Source organism: Mustela nivalis, assembly GCF_964662115.1.
Source record: "Mustela nivalis genome assembly, chromosome: 3".
NCBI classification, from domain to species: Eukaryota; Metazoa; Chordata; class Mammalia; order Carnivora; family Mustelidae; genus Mustela; species Mustela nivalis.
The window spans coordinates 43,139,847-43,162,609 of NC_139022.1; the positions used below are offsets into that span (position 1 = coordinate 43,139,847).

A 22,763-nucleotide genomic window follows, 5' to 3' on the forward strand; every position below is an offset into this window, starting at 1 on the left:
ATGACACCAATTTCCATTCATATCTACTGGATGGAAGCAAGATGTGCTTTTCTCAGAGTTTATACTAGGCAAAAAAAAAAAAAAAAAAAAAAGAAAGGAAACACAAAAAACAGTATTTTTATTTTAACCAGATGTGAATGAATTAAGCCCAATATTTTCAAGTATTTTTAGTGCCATATGATGTCATCTGATTTTATATTTTTCTACTGAAGGATAATGCATGTTCTTAAAATTGTGAAGCCACTTTCTATACATGTACTTGAAGTCTTATATATGATCAATTACAATAAACAAATTACAACACTGCAGGACACACTCTTGGCCAATGATGTCAAAAAGCGGAGAGAGAGAAATTCAGTTTCTCAGTAGGAAATCAAATTAGAAGCATGTGAAATGTCTTCTGCTGGCCTTCAAGGGAGTCCTCATCTCAAGTAATTACTGTACTTGTCCAGACAGGTCCAGAACAGGATAGCGGGCCATGTCCTCCTAATCCTACAGTTTGCCTCTTTCCTGCCAACAGAGCAGCCCATGCACTGCATAGGCACTGTGTACAGTTTTACACTAGTCCTCCAGAAAACTCCACTTTTTAAACAATCAGGTCGTTTCTGGTTGCTAGGTATTAAAGACATATTATTAACATATGTAATAATACATTATTATGGGCTATTAATATATAATACATTATCTTTATTCTATGTGGTAAATATATTATCCATGATGTATTTTCAATGACAGGCTCACACATGCTGCACATCCCCAGTGCCATTAACCCAGATAAGTACTGAGTTTCCCAGGATCCTGGCGCCACTCTAGCTCCCTTGGAACTGGCAAGGGAACAAAAAGGATGATGGACCAGAACTTGCTTCCTCACAGTTTTCTCTGGGGCAAGAGCCGGCAAGCAGCCACACCCTAGAGCAAGAGAGTGGCCCTCAATAGCTTTGCTGAGTGAACTTCTCCGAGTCATCTCTCCTGGGAAAGGGATTTCTTCAAAACCATTTAAAGCTTTCCAAAGGGCAAAAAGAGAGATGGTCCTGAGCCAATGTCACCATAAATGCTTCCACTCTCCCTGATTTCATTTAGGAAATAAGGAAGGAAAGAGGCAGTCACAACGGCTGACTTGCCCACATGCCTCATCCATCTGCCCCCCGCCCCACCTCCGCCTCCCTTCAAGAAAAAAACGCTCAAAGTAAATTTTACAGTAGGGCCTGCGGTACAGCAAAGTTGTCGAATGAAAAAGCCATTATTTCAGCGCAAGGTCTCCGTCCAGCACCCACGCCGGAGCAAAGGACAGTCCGGGCCAAGCCCCCTTTGCCATCCACTCCTCGCCGAAGCCCTGGAGGGCGCGAGCAGGAGGGAGGAGAGGGGGCGAGGACTCCGTGCCAGCGCCACCTCCTCTGCCAAAGGCTCCTCCAGCTCAGCAGTGTCCCAGGACTGTGCCCACCTTCCGTTTCCCCTCCCCGAGTCCCTTTTCCCGGTTCAGGCTGGACCGGCGGACTGGTTTGGGGACCAAGGAGGGGGCAGCCGCTGACGCGTGGATCCCGGTGAGGGGCGATTTCATTTCCAGGGGGAGAGGCCGCCGAGCGGGGGGCGGAGGAGAAAGGGGGGAGCGGGGGCAAAAAGTCGGAGGGGAGGAGAGTAGCAGCCCAGCTGCCGAGGAGCCGAGGCGGCAGAGGTGGACCGGCGAGAGGTGGAGAAGGAAGCGCAGGTTCGCGGACCGGAGCCGCGGAGCCGGCGGGGAGGCAGCGCGGGAGGGGCGCGGGCCGGCCGGGGAGGGTGGCCGTCAGTCCGGCGGAGCGGGACTCGCGGCCCGGGGCGAGGGGCGCGCGCGGGGCGGAGGCAGTCCCGGCGGTGTGGCCGCGCCCCCGTCCCTCGCGGTGCGCCCGCGCCGCGCCGCGCCCCCGCGTCCCCCCGCGTCCCCCCGCGCCGGCTCCGCGCCCGGCCGCCCCGGGGCTGCCCCCGCCCCGCGCGCGCCCGTTGGGGGGCCGGGGGAGCGGCGCCGGCGGCCCGGCCGCATTGTGACGTAGCGGGCCGCGGCAGCGCCTCTGCCGCCCGCCCGCCCGCTGCCCGCCCGCTCCCGCTGCGGCGGCTCCTGCTCCCGCCGCCGCCGTCCACCCGTGCGTCCGTCAGTCGGTCTGCGCTCGCGAGTCGCCGGCGCGCCGGGCGCCCCCGGTGAGTCCAGGTCCCGGCGGGCGCGGCGGGGAGGCGGGGGGCGGCGGCGCGGGCGGCTGAGCCTTTCCAAGTTTGCACCGGGCGACCCCGGCGGGTGTCGCCCCTGCTTCCCACAGCCCCCGGGCCCCCTTTGTGCCGCGAGTCCGGGCGGCCCGGGCAGCGGCGGCGCCTCTGCAGAGCGGGTTTGGGGGAAGGTCTCTATAGTAACAGCGGCGGCGGCTGCCGAGCGGCAGCTTTCCTCTGGGGAAGGGGGGAGAGAGCCCCCGCCTCGGCTGCCAAAGGATTGTTCTCTTCCTTTGCGCGTTTCGTGCGGTGGTTATCCGCGCTGCCACCTCACCTCGTGTCGGAGGCGGGGATGGGCAGGGCCCCAGCTCCTGAGAGCCCGGAGGACGAGGGGCCAAGTAATAGTAACAGCGACAGTACCCAATGACAATACTAATCAGCGCGGAAGGGGACGGCTGGGGTGGCTGCCGCTCCGGGGAGCCCCACGCGCATTCCCGGGGCTCCCTGGCTGCCTCCCGCTCCAGCCGGGGCTCAGAGCTGCCCCGGGCGCTGTCCTGCTTCGCAGGCTCGTCCGCGTCGATTTGAGCCGGGAACGTGCCTCTCTTGGCCTTCCCTCGTGGTGAGGGCTTTCATCTGCAGGTGGTAAGTGAGGTGAACTGGTATTTTGGCTATTGTCAAATGCCACGTTTTGTTTATTTCATTTTTTACGAAAAGAAAAGAAGGGAAAATTATGAGCCATTCCTGGCAGCCATACAGTTTCCACAGGAAATACTAGCATTCTTTGAGGAACACGCTACTGCTTGCAGCGAAGAAAGTCTTTACGAAACAAAAAGGCAACAGCATTGTTGCTCGTTTTCAATGGACCGCTAGGAGGGGGGGTGTGGGGGGTGGAACGTGTTGTTTTTTCCTGTGGGAACCTTGCTTTCCTTGGGAAAGTTCATTGAGGAAGCAGTACTCTTGGTGTCGGTTTTGCCCTGGCTGGTGGCTGAGCCTCCTCACTTCTCTCCACTATGAGGGACAAGTGCCCATCAGAGAGCCTGGAGGCAGGGAAGAACTCAGAGGAAGGGAGAGCCTGGGCAGGACAGTCTCGCCACACACCACGTGCTGTGGAGTCCGGCCAGGGTGCATTTTGCAAAATGAAATAAGGGCTGTCTGGGGAGGTTTATGAGGATTACATGTGTGCAGAGAATGTCAGTTCTCCAAGGTGTCACTCTAAACACGTAATTTTCAAGCACCACTCTCCTTGCTGAATCTGCAAGAAGGCAAAAACCTATTTCTCTTATTACGGAGCAGACATCCCCATTGGGAATGGATTGAAATCTGTATTTCATTTGTACATATTGAAATTTTAAAAGGCAGAGAGAACAAGGTCTAGGGAAGCAGTATGCTAATGTGTTCGCATCTGGGAGAAGATGTCTATTGGCTACTCCCCATGCAGCTCAATGTTAATTTAGGCTCAGCATGGTTCGGGGTTCCGAGTGGAAGGAACTTTAAGGGGCTCTTAAAACTATTTGAAGAAGGTGTGACATTTTGCTGTCAATCACGGAAGTCTCTCCCAAAGGCAGTTCTAACTGGAGATTACCCATAGCCAAATATGTAGGAGTTCCCAGGTCTAGAATCAGAAAGAAGAAGGTGGTACTTCTCTTAAGGATCTTTTGGACATCTCAAAAATAAAATAGAACAAAATAAGGGATATAACTTTGAATGTAAACTTCATTTTCTCCATCCGAAGAATTTCATGAAGGAAGGTTACAAGACAGTAGATGTGAAGTGAGGCTGCGTTTATTGATTTGACATTTACCATGTGTTGATGTCCGAAAGGAAGTGACTAGCGTAGATGAATCTCTCTCTATACTATGTCACAGTTTTGCTAATTCCAGGCACTTGGTGCAGGTGTCTGTGGAAATGTGGAACAGAGGCCAAGAAACTTTGTGAGCACCCTTGTTTTGGAAGGAGCTGTAGTAGTACTTTACTGCTCTTAAGAGGAGGGAAACCCACACGAACATCTAATACAAACAAATGATCTTTGATATTATCAGAGAAAGCTTGGAGCTGTTTTTCTTGCCAGATTTAAGGCATTACTTGTCAGAAGAGGAAATCTCCCAAGGAGCAGGTGCACCATTATAAGAAACACAAGGGAAATTCTCTTTTAAATGCAAAAATCTAATTGAACCAGCAACAAGAGAATCAGTGACACTCTTAGAATAGAACCCTTATTTTTGGCAGTCTGTCAGGTTATAGTTGCAAACCACAGAGGAGAAATCTGTGTCTTGGGAGAACAATAATATCCTGGCGAAAATCTAACAATTGCTCCTGTGAAACTTTTACCCTTATGTATTTGTTTCCTTGGGTGCCTTTGATTGACAATCAGGTTTAGTTACAAGGAGTAATTTATTGAAAATGAATCAATAAATCGGTTACTTGTAGGATTTACACTTTGGATGATTTTGCATTTCACATGGATGAGATAACCAGATTTCATTTATAGTTTGCATCTTCACTCTCTTTTAAGCTTTAAAGTCAGTGATCAGGTTATATGTTGAAATGATGACTATGAATTGATGAAACTGATGGCTAGGCTCTGGGCAAGCACTAATTTATTCCTAAACAATTGCAGTGTATTCATTTCATGCATGTGTGACATATAAAAATATGAAGTGCACGATCTCTTCACACGGCACTTAGAAGGGAGGAAATAGGACCCACAAAAGATACCTTATGGTCGAGCACCCAAGATGCTGAATAGTCATTGGAAAGGAGTTCTGGGGAGAAAATGACCAAATCAGTTCACATGTGTTATCAGTTAGGGGTCGCTGCCTAACCAATGACCCCAAAATGCAGTTGCTTAAAGCAGCTACTGAAGCTCATGATTCTGTGGTCCGTGGTTTGGGCTGAGCTCAGTTGGGTGGTTCTTCTGCTGAACTTGACGGGCATCTTCAGTCTGCTGGTAGGTGGGCTGCTGGCAGGATGATGGAATGGCTTCGGTTTCATCTGGCAGTTACCATGCTGTTAGCTGGATGAACAGGTGACCAAGGCATGTACCTCCTGTTCTTGAGCCAACGAGACTGGGCATCTTCACATAATAAATCCTGTACCAAGAGCAGCAAAAGAGCCAAGTGTGAAGCCTCTGCTTATATCCTATTTGTTGCTCTCCCATGGTTCAGATCAAATCACAAGGTCACCTTGCATTCCAGGAGTGTAGAAAGATGCCACTTATAATGAGAGACAGCCACACACACACACACACACACACAAAATTTCAGCCCTCCCCCCCTCAATTTATTGCATGTTTGAACAATCATTTTGGACTATGTTTTCTACTAAGGAAGAGTCTACTGTAAGTCAGGAGAGATTAGTGGGCAGGCCAGAATTTAGGTTAGGAAATGAACTGTACATCACTGTCTTGTAGTCTTTGTTCTATAAACCTTGGGTAGGTGAGGAATAGTGCAGCAATAGTAAAATTTGAGTCACAACCTTCTGCCAGGGGTGTCAGGTTGGTTCAGAGACAGTAGGCTGGTGGCACCTCCCACCGTCGTTGGGAGGTGAGGAAAGCTCTGGCAAAGGAGGAGGCAGAGACAGTGGAAAAGACAGTGGGATTAACTCTCTTTGGGTGGGGGTCCCATAGTTTAGGTTTAGGTGACTGCTGATGATAGGGCATGACTGAAAGCCCCCAGTCCAAATCATTCTGAAATTTTAAAAAAGCCTAAGTGCCATCGTGAGAAACAGAGAAATCAGTAAGTGGTTTATTTGGGGGGGAGAAGAAAAATTCAGTTCCAGAAGGGTTGATTAAAAGAGATAAATTGAATGTGAAAGGACTTCATAAACTGCAGAGTATGTATAAGTTTAGCTGTGGCTTAGTGCTTAAGTTGCAGTGAATTGTAGAGACTTGAGTTTCTCTAGAGTAAAGCAACAGAAACCAAGAGGCAACCTGAGAATACCTCAGAGGTCAAAGGGAAGTCAGAAGAGCCACTTTTGGGATGGAAAGGGAATCACCGTGGGGTTGGGGGAGTAGGAACTCGAGTTCTTTTACTGCAAAGCACAGCCAGAGGTCTGCCCATGGACTTAGCATACCCGCAAAGAGAAAACCTTTGGGGATGCCTGGGTTCAGTCAGTTGGGCATCTGACTCTGGGTTTTGGCGCCCATCATGATCTCAGAGTTGTAAGATGGAGCCCTGGGTCGGGCTCTGCCCTCAGCACGGAGACTACTTCTCCTCTTCTCTCTGCCCCTCCCCTCGTTCTCTGTTTATCTCAAATAAATAAATAAAATCTTAGAGAGAGAGAGAAAAAAACCTTTGGCCCAGCATAATGGCATGCACACTGCTTAGCTGCGCATGTTAGCTGACAGCCCCACTAAGACAGCACCCAGTGGGGATTCAGTAGGAGGACAGGGGCGTACTGCTGTCAGAAGTGAAACTAGACCCAGGGGCGCAGAACCAACACATGCCCAGCAGTAATGAACCCTTGCAGATTTATTTGGACCTAGCAACTCGAGAAGCACACAGGGTAGGAGCTGACAGTTCAGGCCTACTTACCTAGAGCTCTGCAGGTGCATTCATAAGAAACAGTTAGAGTCGGGGGCTTTGCATGGAAAGAGAGTAAAGAAAGAAGGCCCAACATCGCGTGTCCTCCAGGCTCCTCCATAAAAATCGGCGGTTGTTTTATTAGAGGGGAGTGGAATTCAAAACGCGTTCAACGCTTTTTCAACTAAGGGCTCAGTGAAGGTGCAGCTTTACCAGCCTGGCTTTATTGATGGCCAGTCTGAAATTCAGGTGGCCTCGTCCGCATCAAGCGCAGCTGCGGGCCAGACAGAACCACCTGGCTGCTCTGGTGTCGCACAATTAGTCTGAGCGGCGCGCACAGCTGCTCGTTATGGAAGGCCGCGGATGGACCCGCTCAAATCCAAGCACACCACTTTTATTGCTGCTTTTGTACAAGTCTAAGAGCCCTGAAGATATTCCATAAATGTTAATTTAATGAGTGAATGTACCATGATCTGGTACGGTAACCTTTTCTAAAGCAGTCTGGTTTGACTTTTCATTAGTCACAGTAGCATTTGCTATAAAATCCCTAAATGTCTTCGGTGGATTCAAATGTTTCAAGGTACTATTGTCTCAGTTACGGAGGTTTTTATAATCCACCACGCAACAGACCTAGCCTTTCCTTTTTTGAGACACGGTTTTCTTTACTTCTTACCTTTATCGGTGGCTCTTGACCGCAAGTCATAGAAGCCCAGTTTATACCTGGTTAGGCAGGAAGGGGTATATGTTTGGCTCCCGTATGGGAAAAGTTCAGGAAGAATCCAGTTCTCATTTCCCCTCTGCTTCGTGGTGATGAGATGGTCAACAGCAGCTCCAAGCTTAACCCCTGCAGGAAAAGAGAGTAATTTGGGATTAACTCGAATTACTGGGCACTTTCCCTTGACTGAACCAGCTACTGTGGCCAGGGGTTTGGAACATGTGACCTGGCTTGTCCTTGATAACGTGCCCGGGCCAGGAGCCTAGGGAAACAGGAGGAGCAGTCTGCGTGGGGAGGCGGGAGATGGGGAATGCAGGAGCTACACAGGGAGGGTGATCAGCAAAACCCTCCTAAACCCAACAGGCTGAGAGCAGGAAAGGGGTTGTTCTTAACAAGAAAATACAGAAAAGTAGAGAAAAGGGACACCATGTGAGCAAAGGGGCAGGTATCTTCTCTTGCATCTGTTTTCCCTGGTGGACGAATTGCCCTCTCACTCTGCCCCCAAGCCGTGAACCTGGGAATGATCCTAATGTGACCTCTACCTTGTCAGTCACCACAACTTCCTGCTCTGTCTTCACCTTACTCTTTCCCCATTAGAGTTAGAGCCTCCGTTTCACCCTGCACAACCCTCCTCTGAAAATGCCATATCCAGTCTATCCACTTCAACTCTGTCCTCCCCACCATGGCCCCAGTGCTCTTTCTAAAGAACAAAGACGTGAACTTGAATTTCGGGTAACTGCCTAAGTGGGTGAGTAGGAGGGAGGTGCTCCGCAAGGCTTCTTCCAGCTGCCTCCGTTATCGCCATGCTGTGCTGAACTGTGCAACTCCACGGTCCCCAAATGCTCCATCTTCTCTCATTTTCATGTATTGGCCTGTGCTTTTGTCTCTATGGACTGTTTTCCCTTTCGTGCCCTTACTTGACCTTGAACATCCACCCCTCCTCCCACACTCAACCCAAGTATTGCTCTTGCAAGAAGCCTTTGCTGAACACTCAGTCCTGCCCAGCCCTGCATCATAGTTGACTTTGAAACCCTGTTTCAAACTCTGGGATCTGTGACTGACTCTCCCAGAGTGCTCATAGTGACAGCTGCATGGTGATTTTTGGTCTTTGTGTACCCCTGTACCTAGCCAGGGGCTCCTCACAGCAAAGGTAGTCAAGAAGCTGCAGAGGAATGAGTGAAAACTCTGCACTGAGTCATTCATCTCGGTGATTTTCAAAGTTCACTCTATTTCCTTTAACTCAACTCTTAAATTTGCGTCTCACAGTGTTGGCTCCGAAAGCAGGTTCTCTTTGAAATTGCTGCTTGGACACTTTTCAGCTGTTTCCCCAGCTCCTTGGCATGCTTGTTGCCTGCTTGGTTGCTAACAGCTACTTCAAGGAAGAGGCTGAAAAACATCAGTGGCCCAAAGTCAGTCTCGAAGCTAGAATGTATGGCTCAGAGAGCAGATGAGGAATGCTTCCCATCCGCAACCCACCCCCCTCCGCCATAAAAGAGGTTATTTAATAGTTAATATTTATGAGGCACTTACTCTGCGTTGGGTGCTTAACAGATGACTTCCAATTATTTTCTTATTAATTCTCACAGAGGTATTATCATGATCCGTCCTTTTTCTGCATAGGAGGAAACTAAGATTTACAGGGTTGGAGAGGCTTGCTTGCCCCTCAGGTCCTTCTGGTGCTTGCCCAGCTGTCAGACACTCTGGGTAGTTGAGGAGGAGAGTCAAGCTATGATTGGTCTCTTCCAATTCACCCATTAGGATTTTTGGTGTTACTGCTCTTACCTGAAGGGACCACCTCCTAAGAATAAAACATGCCACTTGCCTCCCTTGGCCTTTGAATATGTTGAAAAGACTATGGAAACAGATGTATTTAAAGCAGTAAGGACTCTGGTACTACAGTGGAAATGAAGAGGAATATCTCTCTCAGAAATTTCCCGTCATATTCTTGTGGTTCTGCTATTGCCTGATGTCTGAGGGGCTGTTGAGGGCTTTTAATTTTTTAAAGATTTTATGTATTTATTTGACAGAGGGCAGGAGAGCACAAGCAGGGGGAGCAGCGGAGAGGGAGGGAGAAGCAGACTCCCTGATGAGCAAGGAGCCCAGTTACGGGTCTCGATTCTGGGACCCCGAGATCATGATCTGAGCTGAAGGCAGGTATTTGACCGGCTGAGTCATCCAGGCGCCCCAAGCCTGTTGAGGTTCTGATGACAGTTATGGGTACTCTCCTCGGAGGAAATAGATGTGCCCCCATACCACTGAGCTCACGAGCTTTTGCTTGTGGATTTGCTATGGCTCCGAGTACTCCAGGTTAGAAACCTTGTTGCGAAGCTCTAATCTACAAGAAAGATGATAATAGCCGTTGTCCTATGTTGATCACCCCCTGCAGGTCACCGTTTTTCCAGTGTTTACCCAGTGCCAGTCCTTTGGGAGAAGTGCAGAGCAGCAAAGCACTCCTCTAAGATGCGGATTTTGATCCCCATTGGAAGGGGTGTTGGAGCAAATGTAGGGGAGGAACATGGCCTCCCAGCCAGCAAAGGGTGAGAGTGGGATGGAACGCAAGAACTACACCTGCATCGTCTCCGTGCTCACTTGCTCCTCTTACCATGCTGGGCGTGAGTGACACCGGTGCCCCGGAAATTCCAAGCCTCCATTAGACTGATTCCCCTCACCCTTCAGCGTCCCTTTTGGAAGTGGGTCACAGGCTGCTTCTGCTGGGGGAGCTGCTGGGAATGTCTCCCCTGCAGGAGCTGACAAGGGCTGGGCAGGTCTCAGTGCCTCTCCTCTTTTCCCCATGAGGACAGCTCACACCCGCGTCTGAGACATATATCGCAGCTGCTGAACCCTGCCTAGGTGAGCACTTCACTCATTCCTGAGTGCACTTTGCACACCCAGCAACCTTAACCTCACAGGTCCCCTGCAGCAAAGCTAGCTGCAGATTCTCCATAGGAATGCCTTCCCAGACAGTTATTTTGAGCCCGCTGTATGCTGGGCACCTCTCAGAGCCAGAGTGACCTCACAGATGTGGTTCCCGAGCTCATGGTATTTCCATCAAGTCTATATCTTGCTGGGAAGGAGGCAAACAAGGAAATAAAGTGTGGTGTTGTAGGAAAAAGGAAGTGTAAAGGATTGGTTCCACTCCAGTTTCCACTCTTTGCGGCTTTACAACTCGAGGCACAAACGTGTCTCCTTCTCTAGCACTTTCCTCTGTCCCCTGGGATGTCAAGAGTCCTGATTTCCAGAGACTTTAATAGAGTAACAGGGACCCGGGCACCCCAGTGCATCTCAGCCACCTCTTTGCAGAAGAGCAGGCAGAGTGACCAAATGACAAGCCAGACCGGGTAGAGACACGGGGCTAGCTAGTTAGTCTGGTCCCCAGCAGAGCACGGCTCCCTGTAAACCACAGGCTGCTTCTAATTTATTTGTGATGTGATGACTGTCACTTTGGCCTTTATGTTGTGGTCTCCCTGCTGCATGAATCTGGCAGGCGTGCCCTGCTCGGGAAGCAAACAGTACCAGCCTCTGCTCCGTCTTTGCAGCCCTTGAGACATGCCCCTGGGGCTCTTTTCTATGCAGTTCCTCCTCCCTGCTCGCCCACCTGTGCCCCCGCTGCCCCTGAGCCAGCCTCCCACGGTCTTTCCCCAAGTGTTGCCTTATGGCTCCTTAGACCAGAGAACTGGCAGATAGCAATAATAGATCCATGAATGTGAGCCACTTAGGTAATTGCAAATTTTCTAGTTAGCACATAAAAGTAAGAGGAAACAGGTGGAATTAATTTTAACAATGGATGTTACTTAACCCGATGTATCCCCAATATGAGCATTTCCACGTGTAATACAAAAAAAGATTAACCAGATAGCTTTTGTTCTTATTTTCGATGTTTTCTGAAATTTGGCATGTATTTTATTTTTAACTCAGACCCTAGGCCCACTTGTGCTACGCAGGAGCTGCGTGTGGCATGTGGCTCCCGTGGTGGACTCCAGGCTTGGGCTCTGAGGAGGCGTGGGCTCCCTTAGCAATCAGCTTGAACCTCTAGTGTTGTCTCTGTTGGACATGGTGGCCTGTGCCCTAGAACGTGGGCTCTTGAGGTCAGGGAGGCATCTGTCATCTTCCTCCCCCAGTGAGGAATGCAGTGTGTGGGAGGCCCACATTTGGCCTCTGGTACATTGGGAATTCATTAACGGATGAGGAAATGTTGTTACCCTCAGGAACTGCAGGGATTGGGGTGTGTGTGTGTGTGTGTGTGTGTGTGTGTGTGTGTGTGTTTTGGGATGGGGACTTGCCTCACAGGACCTCTCTTTGCCTGTCACTGCCTGGCTCTGTCCAGTGCCACAGAACTGCATTTGAGTAGGACTGAATGCACAGGAAGCCTCTACCAGTGAAAAGGCATGTCCCAGCCTAGAATTGTTCTGAGCTCCTATATGTCTCCTTCAGCTTCAGGCTTCATGAACTCTTAACACTGAGTACTAGGACAACTTACACACAGCCTCATTTGTTAAAGCGCACTGGTCTTATTTAACAGGATAACAACAACGACGACAAACCCAAATAAATAGGATAGACCTAACTAACACAAACAAGGCCAACTGATATCCAGAACATTCAATATACAGGGAAGGAATTGCTGTGTCACGGAGCTGTAAGAGTCATCCTCATGAGATCTTTCTCTGTTTCCAGTGGTTTGGGAGTCATCGCGCCTCCCCAGGGAGAACTGGAGAGTGGTATCCGGAGTAAATTAGCATTTGCACATACAGCTTATAAATTTTGTGAGTGCTTCAAACCCACTAACGGGCATGTGCCCATTGGTCCACTTTACCCGTAATGGTAAATGTCACTTGAAATAATTCATACAGCCAAGACTCACAGATTGGCACTCCCATAAAGCCATACTAACCACATATTCAAATAAATGCAAAGTTTGAAAATGGAAGAAAATACTGCGTTTGATCTGCGAAGTCCTATAAATATTTTAAGAGATTCTTGTCTAAGAGAAGAGTATAGTTACTTCAGGCCCAATTGAAGAGTGCTTTGAAATAGAAAACAGAATTAGGCATAACCTTCATTTCACTGTTGATGACCAGTTTCCACCTGGAAAGCTCATGAGCCTGCTTGGGGGTTTTCGTATCTCAGAGGGCCCGTGGGGAATTGTCAGTGCTGCTGTCACACACTATGAGGGGGTGGGGCAGGGATGAATGAACCTCAGAAACTGAACAGTTCCTCAGCTAAACCGTTTGGAACAGTTTGGAGACAAGGTAGCTTGCCAGTATTTTTGCAAAGTACATTCTAAAAAGTTAAAAAAAAAATCATAACCTACATCATAGACATCATATGTTAGAAAACTGAACGCTAGCCATATTTAATTGGAAGATCCTTTCTTTAATAAGTCAAGGATGGTTCGAGACAGACAAAGCTTTACATCTGTTGGCGGTGGTTTGGAGAATGCTGCTTTCATCTGCGTCTCTCAGCAAAGAACTCGTGTCTCTCTGTGACCGTAACACACTTGGTCCAACATGACGGCTCTGCTGTGCTGTGTTGGTGTAATTGAAAACCTATAAAAAGGCTGAGAGCTACTTTTGAATTGGCTCGCTGAGCTTGGACTGGATCTGTCAAAGCGGTGAAAGGTTTAAAGGAATTTTCATAAATGAAGTCTCCAAGCTGTGTTTTAACCATCGAATTCCAATGAACTCCGAGGCCCGTGAACTTGGAGAAGAGCGCCTTAGAGAAGAGCAGTCATATCAAGATGGAAATAAATGATTCATTTTCATTCCCCGAGTTCTGCAGACATAAGCACCCTTAACTGCTGATCATCATAATTTAGCAGTACTGTTGTGCACTAAAAATACAATTTAAAAGTCTAATCTTTAATTAAATTGAGTACTCACAGATTAACATGGTTACAAATCTTGGGAGCTGGATATAGCACAATGTTTACTCATGTTGCTAGGAAATAGCAGAGCTCTTTGTAAGTTACAGACTGATTTGGTAAGTAGAGGGGTGTGGGCTTCTCCCAGCAAAGACTCGATGGTTTCTTCTCACTTTCTGTCTCATAATATATGTAAATGCATGTCATGCAGCAGAAATCCTGCACAGGAAGAGCTTTTGTTGGCTGCAGAAAGCACAGGTGTGTGCACCTGAGTAAACATTTGGGAGATCTTTGGAAGGGTGATTTTACTGTGAGTTCTTAGATGAAATAAACATCATCAAGTGTTTGGGCTTTTAAGGAACTGCATTTGTCCATTTGTTAGAATTACCAAGAGAAAGAGTTGCTCTTTAAAATATAATTACCATGAGGCTAATTGATGGTTTTGCATCCTTGCCATTTGCGGGAAACTGTGAAATTAGTGCAGAAATTTGAGACAGGTTGATGGTTTTCCAGAATCATTAAAACCTGCGTGTAGGAAATCAACTCTGCTATTCTTTCTGTTCTCTTTTCCCTCCCTTTGGCAAACCTTGCTGCATGACACACTGTACAATAGTTTTTAAAAATGCAAAGCTTTAGCTTGCGTAGCATGAAAGGGAGTCACTTGCCTTGTCCCTGAAAAGAGGAAAGATTTCTCTGTGCTATTTCAGATAGGATCAGGCAGCAAAGAGTGGCCTCCTCAAGCTCAAAAGTAGAACTGAGAAAAAACAAAACCAAAAAACAACCCACAGGGACGAATGACTATTTGATCTGTTCAAGGCAGCCTCTTTTCTTTGGAGCTGGTATTTCAAACCAGAGGCCCTTCCTAAGAGATGGAAAAATAGTAGGATACTTGATTGTCCCTAGGAACGACATCAGGGTTAGGATATTTATTACAGTGTTTTTTTGTTTGTTTGTTTGTTTTTTATTTGACAGAGACGTCACAAGTTGGCAGAGAGGCAGGCGGGGGTGGGAGGGTGGGTGGAGTAGGTTCCCTGCTGAGCAGAGAGCCTGATTTGGAACTCAATCCCAGGACCCTGGGATCATGACCTGAGCCGAAGAGGCTTTAACCCACTGAGCCACCCAGGCACCCCTTATTTATTACAGCGTTTAAACCTGCATCCAAGCTCTGAACAATGTGGGGAGAAGTAAAGGTTGGTGCTGCCCATGGGGGGTTGGGGGGCCAGGGTCATGACAGCTCTCCCACATGTGTGTCCATGACTTCTGTTGGTAATGTCCACGCTTTTAACTTCCCTCTGGGTAATTGTTGACTCATCACTGCAGAAAGCGGTTGTTGATTCTGGCAAGAATTGTTTTCTCAGTCTGGGCAAGTAAAACGGCCTCAAGTATGTACTCTATGACCGGTATATACCAGCTGAATGCATGAATCCTTCAGCATGTCTTGAAAATAAATGTATTAATATTACAAGACCTAAGGCTTACTCTGTTGCAGTAAATAGAGGTTAAGGACTTGTCTTCTCAAAAGATACTGTCATGCCATCATGTCACCTGTGTCATATATTTTCAGAACATCCTTCTGAGGCAGGATCCTATCAGACAAGGGGGCAGAATGCCATGTGATGGGAGGTTTCACTGCTCAGCCCCTAGTTGGAATTGGTGACGGAATTGTAAGTGGTGAGAGACATGCTATTATAGGACTTTTCTTTCAAGAAAGGAATTGGGGGATTTGACAATAATGAGATGGACAGATGAGGTAAAACTAGCACACATTACAAGCTTCTTGGGGGCGATAATTATTTACAGTCATTCTGTCTCCCCAGACACCAGACAACATGCTTATACATGGTGTGGGGTAGAGATGGTGGAGGTGGGCAAAAGATCATTCTGGTTAAGAGCTTGAACCACTGAGCCACCCAGGCGCCCCAAGAGCTTGAACTTTCACCTTGGAGCAAGGCTTGGCTCCTTCTCTTAAGACACTGTCTGCATTTTCACATACTTACTGAACCTCCTGATGTTTTGACATTATTTCTTCTCTTACTAACAGATACTCTTTGATCACCTCACTTATTTAGGGTAATTTTTGGATGCTTGGGATAAATGGGAATAGTGGGTAATCTGGTTCATGTTCTTTCTTTCTCCACCTGCTCTGTATGTTATTATTTTGGAACTAAATCAGCAGGTTCCTTTGTTCTCTGGCTTTTGGTTGGGTCTGGCCAGTAGGAGGCAGCATCAGGACCTGAGCAAGCAGGTGGGAAGAGAGTTTGAGCTCTTGACTTCTTGGATCCCCTCCTTAACAGGTTACCTCTTGCTTCTGTAGGCAATGGCTCTTGGCAGGAAGCCAACTCTATCAGGCTGGTTTCTAAATTCTGATAACTGCCCTCCTGCAGATGCTTTATTCTGGTGGCCATTGTCCTTTTGACTCACTCTCTCACTGCGACGTCTCTTGGAGTTACTCCAAACCCTGCCCACACCTTTGTGCATGATCTCTTTATTAAACTACCCTTGAACTGCATTTGTGTGTGTCACCTGTTTGCTCTTGGGAACCTGACCCATGTGATGACCTGTCTCAGAGGTCATTGTGAGAATGACATGATATAGGTAGAATTTAAAACAACGATGGGCTCATAATAAGTACTCAACAAGGTCTCATATTATTATCATCATTAGGTTTTTGTTTTTGTTTCTGTTTTCTACAGAGTATGGGTTTGTCATAGTAATTATCACTGCATTGTGTTAAAATCTTAAAAGGGTGAGAAGAAAATAACTATCATGTTGTAAAAGTTAAAAATGGGAACTGTGGGGGCACCTGGGTAGCTCAGAGGGTTAAGCCTCTGCCTTCGGCTTGGGTCATGATCTCAGGGTCTTGGGATTGAGCCCCACATCGGGCTCTCTGCTCAGCAGGGAGCCTGCTTCCTCCTCTCTCTCTGCCTGCCTCTCTGCCTACTTGTGATCTCTGTCTGTCAAATAAATAAATAAAATCTTTAAAAAATAAAAAATAAAAATAAAAATTTTTAAAAAATGGGAACTGCGAAACAGAAGGAGATCAAGAGCTAAGGTCAGCAAGTGCTCCCGTGGCAGAGCTGAAAAGTCAGTTAAAGATATCTGACTTTGTTTCACTGCACAGGCTACATAGTCACCACGTCTGAAAAAGAAAGTGACAACTTCCAAAGTCACTTAAAACATCACTGCTTGGGATAATGGGGTCTGCTTCATGCAGCAAACCCTATTTGGGACCACGAAATAATAATTGGGCTGAATAATGGATGTGTCTGTACCTTCAGCTTCGTAAGGCAGTTGGTCGTCAGGATTGGATTTCTTCTAGGCTCTCAGGGGGTAGATGTGCCCCTGTATGGTCAGAGTTGAATAGGAAACCAGCATTGTGATGCTCATGTAGTAGATTTCTTGCACCTACATGTTTTTCTGACTTCTGTCTTTGAGTTCTCATTCTTGAATCCCATCAAATAGGTCACCGTGATATTTCGAGTTTTCTTGTCTGTAACGTATAGTATGCTGATGAAACTGTTGGTCAAGGATGAAAACTTAATGGAGTCCCTGAAGAAGAAGGGACCAGCTTGAATATAAAGCTTTCTGTGACTTCTTAACATTTGATGATAAATTTGTCCTAGTTGTTGAAATTTCAGACCGGATGGATGTATCTTTCAGTGGCTTGGAAAAATTGTGCGAGTGTTCTCAAACTAGAGAGAGTGCATTTCAGAAGTGTCTCATTTTTACAATTAAGGAGAGTCAGGGGAGGTGTAGCAATTTGAAAGGCCTTTTGAGGTCAATCCAAATAAGGATTTATATATTGTCCGTATTGTTCAAGGAGCTGAGTAGGGAGAACACATCTCCCCTTGCCAGAATTGCTGATGCTTCTGGAAGGAATGATTGTCATTTGAACATTTGTATCTCTTTTTATCCTTTCAGGTTTAAGTCAAACCTAGGCAGGCTCCCTGCCTTCTTTCATTATGAAGAATATGTTTCTTATAGATCGGGCACTTAGCAAATAGGAAGTTTCCTAATTCTATCTATCATCTGTATATTTATTGCCTTTAAACTGTCCTTTCTAGAGGAGAAATTATGTTAAAGTGCCATCATGATCTCTCCGTTGATCCTAACGAAGCTTCCCATTGCTTTATTTCAGCCAATTACTTGCACTTGGATTCCGTCTTTTCCTATTTTTTTGCTTTGAGTTAAGTACAGTGGCGTTTTCACCGAGAGGAACCAGTATATTCACAGCATTCATTATTCTAAATGATTACACTGTTGTCACCACATCAGTTGTGTTGACATGAGTACTAGTCACGTGGGAAAAAAATTAAATTCTTAGTCGATTGTACCAAAAATATCATGTTACTGTACCCAAGAACCTTCTGTGGCCGCTCGCCAAACAGAAGTAGTCATGAGTTCTTTAAAGCCAAGTAACTGGTGTTCACAGATGGAAGATACATTACTTCATGCAGTCGTTCTGTAAACATGCTTTGATACCTTTCCTTCTGTAGACGCAGTCTTTTCCCTCTATGAACTTTCTGCCTCGTGGAGGAGAAAGACTTGTATGTCCAGAGGAGAGGTGTGAGCAAGTTCTGTGCTAGGGAGGAGGCAGGAGCTGTGAACACCACCTGAGATGGGGAACCAGGTGGTTCAGGGCTTCCCAGGCAAAGTGACCTTTGATTTAGAGCTCAAGGCCAAATGAGTGTTCACAGGCAGAAAATTTAGGGGAAGGCGATGGGGTCTCATAGACTTGTGAAGTTCCAAGTATTTTGATGTGACTTCCCAGTAAGGTAGAGGTGTGGAGAGGCAGGAGAAAATGTTAAAGGGATGACCAGAGCCAAATCTTCACCTGTTTCCTACTGTGGACAAAAGGGGGCTTATGTTTCTTCTTTAGTAAGTGATACTCATAAATAATCCTACATAGATTCCTGTGTCATCTGCCCTCAAGGTTTATATGATCTCCTGCGTTGGTGACTTCTAGGTTTTTCTCTCTAGCCCCGGGGTAGGGATTCTCTTTGTCTTCCGATCATGTACATTGTGGTTTTATTAACTCTCATAGTTTACACCTACCAAAGTAAATTCAACCTTTCTCTCAAAATCTTGGCTCGTCTTCCATTTCTTAATTTAGTGAATGGCCCCAGCTTTCAAGGAAATTACCTGTAGTACTCTGTTCTTTTAAACCACCCCCCCAGTATCTCCCAGCATGCTCTTACTCAGTAAGCCTTGCCTTGTTTGTTCAGTTATTGTCAACATCATCGACTGTTTTCCACCCACATTTCTCCTATCTTTTTTCCAGGTGTCATCCTTTTCTCCCTTTGATTACCATAGCAACCTCTCAACCCAACCCTACCCTTTCTGATTAGTTCCCACACTATTACCAAGTTGATCTTTCTAAACTTGATTGTGTCAGTGATTGTACCAGTATATTTGTAGTAGGTTTTCATCGCCTGTGGATAAAATAAAAAATCCTTAGCATGACACACAAGCCCTGTCATCCTTAGCATGACACACAAGATTGGCCCTGCACACCTGTCCAGCCTCATGGGTCCCCCCAATCCCCCACCCCTCTCCAGACTTGTTCAGTGACTTAGATCACTATAATTTCTGCTCTAGTAGTCTCCTAGGAATTGTCCTGTTTCTCTTCCCAGACTTCTCGCCTTGTGAACTCATTTCCCTCGACATCTGCCTCCACCCACATTGCAGTGAGGTGTTTCCACAACAGTGTGGTGATAGATTATTTACTTTTTTTTACCCTTTGGTCTCCACTAGACTCACAGCTCCTCAATGCCAAGCTCCATGTCTCTCTCATCTCTGCCATATTCCCAGCGCTTACCTTCATGTCTGGCATGTAGTTGTAGGAAAAATAAGAGTGTTTATTTATTATAGACCAGGCAAAGGGTTAATTTACTTACATATATTATATCCTTTAAAGGGGCAAAACAACATCAAGGTCTGTTTTGAAAGGGAACATGGCAGAAAAGTGCAGGCTGGGTAAGAGATTTGTTACAGGGTGTCAACTCGGGCTAGTATTTTAAAAGATTTTATTTATTATTTGACAGACAGAGATCACAAGTAGGCAGAGAGGCAGGCAGAGAGAGGAAGCAGGCTCCCTGCTGAGCAGAGAGCCCGATGTGCGGCTCCATCCCAGGACCCTGAGATCATGACCCGAGCTGGAGGCAGAGGCTTTAACCCACTGAGCCACCCAGGCGCCCCAACTCGGGGTAGTATTTTAGCAACTGAGAATTTAAAAGAGAACTTTACTAGTGTTGAACCAATAGAAGTTAAGTGGAGAGAATTTATTTTAGTGATTCTCAGAGATGCTGAATGGATGGATGGGTGGGTAGGTGATGGGTAGAGAGCCCAGCACGCGTTCCTTAGAATTTACCGTGGAACTTTATTTAACTTAAGAATCTTATTAACCTTGGTGTAGCAAGCTTATTAGGACTAGAGCAGCAGCTCTCTGAGGCAGGTGCAGAAGCCGGCTGCCCGGCAGCATCCAGAGAGGAAACCCAAGTCCAAAGTGGACATGGTGTAAAAGAGTATTATGGGATGGCTTTTAAAAACAGATATTTAAAACTTTATGTATAAAATTATTAAGTTTGAAATTGTTCAGGTAGGTGTGGGAGTCTGTTATATCATTGAGAATTTTTTCAATAAAAAACAAAGCTTGGGGCAAAGTAATCCCCAGCTTAGGGATTATAGGCAGAGTTATGGTCAAAAGCGTGGGTCCCGGAGTCAGAGATGCTGGTCTGAATTCTTTCTCAGACATGTCAGCTGTAGGTATCGGGTCCAATTCTTGACCTCTAAAGGGTCAGCACCTCTGTTGGGGCGTTGTAACAATGAAACGAGAAGAAAAAAGTGTGTGCCACTGTGGCACAGTGGGGTGTGGTGGCCCCTCACTGAAGTCTGGGTTTACCTCTGGGTACAAACTTAGTTGTTAGCAGTCGTGGGAAAGGGAGCATTTACTGCATTTGTGGTTAACGTTATGGGTTTTTAAAAAATATTTTATTGGTGTATTTGAGAGACAGAAAGAGCGGCAGAGGGAGAGGGAGAAGCCAGGGAAATCTGAAAATATTTGTTGTTTTAATGAATGACTGCCTAAAGATAATGAACAGAACAATGAATGAATGAATGAATGATAATCCCTCACCTCACTAGGTGAAGTAGCCCTCACCTAGTGAGGTCCTTCAGACTGCTTTTTTGCTTTCCCTGATTTCTTTGATAGTTCAAGTCATACGTGCAGCATCTTCCCTCAGTTTTCTGTTATTCTCTGTACCTTTACCTTGTGTTATTTTTTTCTCTCTGAATATTTACCCCAATCTATCCTATGTTTATTTGCTTTTCTATCGTCTGCCATCCTCCACCTGAATGTAAACCCACATGTGGAAGACTTGCCTTGGTGCACTGCTATATTCCCCAAAAATGGTAGAGTGTCTGGCCTACAGCAAAAATTGAGTAAATATTTGTTGAATGAATAAATGTACCATTGTAAGCCTGTGCTTGGTAGAGAGCCTTAGGCAGGTTATGTGGCCACATAAATGTGTTTTTGTAAATACTGTTTGCTGACTACATTAGGATGCTTGTTTGTGTTTATGAAAACATAAAACTGGGAAAATATGAAGTATCAGTGGAAGACTTTTAAATCACTCTCCAACTCTAAGGCAGTGATTTCAGATTTTGGTGTGTGAGCCTGTCATGTATTTGATAGCATAATTACATGTCTTCTTCGATGTATTACTTTGTACCCTGCATCTTTTCATTTGGTATCATATCATCAGTATCTTCTGGTGTTTTTTACAAACCTTTTTATAAAGACTTCTATTTAAAAATAATGGAGGAAAAGTACATTTCTTGACACCTTACAAACAATGACAGGAATAAGGAAAAACAGAGAGGAAAATCCATCTGTAATGAAGCAAGTCATCAACAACAAGCCCAGAGCACCTGAGGTATACCTGCCAAGCATGTCATGTTTGGACACAGGTGAAGAGAGACATAAGAACCTACACTTAATCATCTTGGACCTTGAACCAGACCCAGATTTCCTTCAAATTCACTGCACTGCTGCTGTAAAAGACTTCTCCAGGGTCCCCAAGGTGTGTGACAAAACCTAGAGCTGCGGAGAGACTGTGGGAAAAGTTGGGAGTGATTCCGTCAATACCCAAGTCTCTGCCACTGAAAGACAGAAGGATGGCACTGGAGGAGAAACCATTCTGAGGCACCATTTTAATTCTCTTCTCCCTAGCTTACTGGCTTGGGGAGCCTGGTCAAAATGAAGCGCAGAAAGGAGAGAGAGCAGGCAGCCACTGGGGCTTTGCCACAAGGCACATGGAAGCAAGCTTTGAGAGGAGCTCGAGACAGAAGAGAAAACCTTTCTGGTAGAGCCATCCCAGGCTTCTAGGGAAATTCATTACCTATTTCAGACTCTGAGAACATGGTAAGACACTAAATAGTATACGGTGAACTGAAAGAGTGAATACTTTCCCCCTGACCTATTTGGTAGAGAGACATCGCCACTAGGGAGAAAATAACCCATTAAGATTAGAACTAAGAATGAAATAGCTGAGCTTGTACAAACTCTGTGTAGTTTACAGAAAGAGGTTAGCACGAAGATAGGAGCCATAAATCAAAGATTAAGCAACATGGCACTAAAGGGCATGTGTTTCTGTAATTGTAAAATGAGCTTTGTAGCAGAAGGTGAAGCCGAGCTTTTCAAATTTCTGGAATGTCACTGTTTATTTATGAGCCAAGATAAAACTCATTTTTAGATAAATGACTAAATTGAAATACTATAATGGATACCATTCAAGCGCTGTTATGGTTTAAAAATGTGACTATAAAAATGTCACATTATTGTGGAAGCTATTTGTTGGTGAGGTGTTTTTCGAGTCCTATCTGCTCTGTTTATTGACTCCCACTAGGTTTCCCTGCCGCCTGCCTTGCAGAGCCAATACACAGTAGCTACTGTGAAAGCAAGCAAAGGGCCATTGTACTGCATACAGCCCTGAAGATCTCGGGACCTCCTTAAGCCAGAGTGGAAGTTCTTGACCATGATATTCGATGAAGTAGATGTAGGAGCTCTTTACTGACTGAGACCCTTTACTCTAAAGCCATGGGCTCTTCAAAATTCTGTTCATGTTTCATTTGAAACTTAATGTCTTCCTTCCTAGTTTTTCTACTGCTGTCCTTGAGCACTCAAGCTGTGATAATATCTCCCTACCAGATCTGATCAAGACAGAGCTTACTCTGTAACTAATTAAAAAAAAAAAAAAAAAGCCAGAACACATCCTGCATATTGTATACCTTACAGGTAATGAGTGGGGACCTACTGCAATGTTAGTAGCTCACAGAACTGCAAAACTCCAGTGCTGGAGGAAATAGTGAACTTGAGAGTTTTCTCATGATTCCTTTGTCTTTCAGTTTAAAATTTTCCTTTTCTTTTATTCTTTCTTTCCTTTTCAAATAGTTTTTTTAATAGTTCCTTATTTTATGAACTTTTGTTTTTAAGTCT

At 46.0% G+C, this 22,763-nt stretch overlaps 1 protein-coding gene across 5 annotated transcripts in view; it reads left to right on the forward strand.

The window, feature by feature from the left end:
• Window positions 1–1,195: 1,195 nt before the first annotated feature.
• Window positions 1,196–22,763, forward strand: part of SNCAIP (synuclein alpha interacting protein) — a 157,054-nt gene continuing 135,486 nt past the window's right edge. For 3 of the 5 annotated variants that reach the window (XM_082724880.1, XM_082724877.1, XM_082724881.1), the window contains exon 1: window positions 2,054–2,169. The gene's annotated coding sequence lies outside the window, so the exon portion shown is untranslated. Of the gene's footprint in view, window positions 1,542–2,053; window positions 2,170–2,251; window positions 2,815–22,763 lie in introns of those variants that run through there. The other 2 variants (XM_082724878.1, XM_082724879.1) reach the window with 2 other exon arrangements.